Here is a 2,941-nt window from a genome sequence, read left to right as displayed (position 1 = left end):
CTCCTTCTTCTGCGATCCTGTCCCAACATCTGCAACTAGCAGTATCCTTCCTTCACCAGTTAGGGTGGATAGTCAATTGGGCCAAATCCAATTTCCTCCCTACTACCTCAGTGAGGTTTCTCGGCTTCATAGTCGACTCAATCTCCATGACACTCTACCTCTCTCCCGAGAGGAAATCTCGGGTGCAGGAATTGGCCCTTTTTCTCTCTGTACCCCGGAGAGTTTCCATTCGCACTCTCATGCGGATGTTGGGACTTATGTCCGCTACCGTGGATGCGGTTCCTTGGGCTCTTTGGCATCTACGCCCTCTTCAATCAGAGGTGCTCGCCACTTGGAATCTCAGGCCCTCGGGCCTAAACAAGTGCCACTCCCTGTCTTATCGAGTCAGGTCCTCTCTCAGTTGGTGGTCTCACCTCGAGGACGGCAAGTCAATGATCCAACCCCCTTGGATCATACTTACTACCGACGCGTCCCTTGTAGGTTGGGGAGCGCATCTCTTGGATCTGTTAGTGCGGGGATCTTGGTCTCCTCAGGAGAGAGGGTTAACCTCCAATCTCCTCGAGATTCGAGCCATCAGATTAGCACTCCTCCACTTTGCTTCTCTTCTTCAAGGGAAAGCAGTAAAGATCCAATCAGACAGCATGACGGCTGTATTGTACATCAACAAGCAGGGAGGCACTCGATCACAAAGCCTCCTCAGAGAGGTGGGTCTGATCTTGGATTGGGCAGAGAGGAACCTAACCCACCTGTCGGCAGTTCACATTCGGGGATCTCTCAATGTGATCGCCGACCACCTGAGCAGAGGACTTTCAACTAGAGAATGGTCTCTCCATCCAGAGATGTTCAAACAAATAATACTCAGGTGGGGTATGCCAGAAATAGATCTTATGGCAACAAGGTTCAACACCAAAGTGGTGAGATTTTGTTCCCTGTACAGGGAAGACAACCCAGTAGCAATCGATGCTCTCTCAATCCCATGGAGGTTCAGGCTGGCCTACATCTTCCCTCCAATTTCCTTGATCCCAAGGGTATTGATGAAAATCAGGCAGGACCAAGCCTCTGTCATAGCCATAATTCCATTTTGGCCCAAGAGAGCTTGGTTTACCCAACTCTTGCAAATGAGTCGGGGACAATTCTGGAGGCTTCCCCCAGAGCAAGCACTAGTGTCGGGGGACACTCACAGCTGCTCAAATCTTCAAATGTTCAACCTGACAGCCTGGAGGTTGATCAGTCCCTTCCACATCTAGAAGGGCTTTCTAGTGCGGTCTTGAATACCCTCTCGCATTCCAGAGCGGAGTCCACTAACAGAGCCTATAAAAGAATTTGGACAACTTTTCAGTCTTGGTGCTCCAAGAAACAACTACCTGGACAGAATCCAGCTGTTGCCACAATCCTCAACTTTCTCCAGGAGGGATTAGACAAGAATCTATCTCCTTCCACACTCAGAGTTCAGGTATCAGCCATCTCTGCCTTTCTCAATAAACCATTGTCTCAAGACCCACTAGTCAAAATATTCTTGAGGGGATCCTCAAGGTTAAAACCTACAATTATACAACCTGTCCCAGCATGGGACTTATCGACGGTGCTCAAGGGGTTAGCATCTCCCCCCCTTGAGCCCTTGGAGGAGGTGGACATGAAGTTTGTTACCATTAAAATAACTTTTTTACTGGCAATCACTTCAGCCAAAAGGATTGGGGAACTTCAAGCGCTCTCGGCACTTGAACCATATACTAAATTTTTGCCGGATCGAGTGTTACTCAGATTCATGCCATCCTTTATACCTAAGGTTCCATCATTCCAAAATATAAATCAAGTTATATCCCTGCCAGTATTTTCTCCTCCTCCATCCTCCAATGAAGATAGTGCTCTTCATTGCCTAGATATCTCGAGATGTCTCCAGATCTATATAAGAAGATCTTTGGAGTTTCGGAAGGATGAAAATCTGCTAATTCTCTTTTCAGGACCCAAGAGAGGTCTTAAAGCTTCAAAGCCCTCCATCAGTAGATGGGTAAAAGATGCCATTCGTATTGCCATGGTATCCCAAGGTAAGGAGCCTCCTGAGTTTGTAAAAGCTCATTCCACCAGGTCTGTATCTACCTCCTTTGCGGAAAGGAGTCTTGTTCCCTTGGAACATATATGCAAAGCTGCTTCCTGGAGTTCACTCTCCACATTTATCACCCACTACAGACTTGACAGTAGATTGGCCGATTTTTCCTCATTTGGACGGACAGTATTATCTGCCGTCAGGCATGAGAGCCCTCCCTCATAGGGTTTCTGCTTGCCATTTCCCCATCTGTGCTACTGGTTAGGACGTAAGGGAATCGTTAATTTCTAACGATAATTTGTTTTCCCTTAGTCCTAACAGTAGCACAACTTTCCCTCCCTAGTTAAGTTATTTTCTTCTATTATTTGCCTTTAGTTCTTCTTGTTACTACACAATGAGGCAGAGGATGACCCTCTTACTTATACAGGGGGTTGTGGGTGTGTCTTTACTGATTGTTTAATTAGGTTCAATAAAACTTCCATCTGTCCTACCAGTTCGCGGGGGGTGGAATACCCCATCTGTGCTACTGTTAGGACTAAGGGAAAACAAATTATCGTTAGAAATTAACGATTTTTTGTCGGGTTTTGCGCCTTAAATTCTAACGCACAGACCATGTGACAGAATGGCCCTTATTTACTAAGAGTGTTGTGTAGGTTTCTTTGCGGGTTTTAATTCCCCACAATTTATTTTCCACGGTATTTACTAAGGTTTCCCTACATTTTCTACTTTCCCTACATTTTGCTTTTTTTACACATGCTCTGATCTGTCAGGTTTTCCTCAGCTGAAATCCACCATATTTTCTGTGGAAACCTTAGTAAATATGTTACAGGTGGCCACGCCCCTTTTTCGGGTTTTCTTAGCAAAGTGGAGAGTTAGTCGGGGTTTTTTCAATTCTGG

Source organism: Hyla sarda, chromosome 1 (assembly GCF_029499605.1).
Source record: "Hyla sarda isolate aHylSar1 chromosome 1, aHylSar1.hap1, whole genome shotgun sequence".
Taxonomy (NCBI): Eukaryota; Metazoa; Chordata; class Amphibia; order Anura; family Hylidae; genus Hyla; species Hyla sarda.
The sequence above is the reverse complement of the archived record's forward strand: the minus strand, read 5'-3'. Positions refer to the sequence as shown.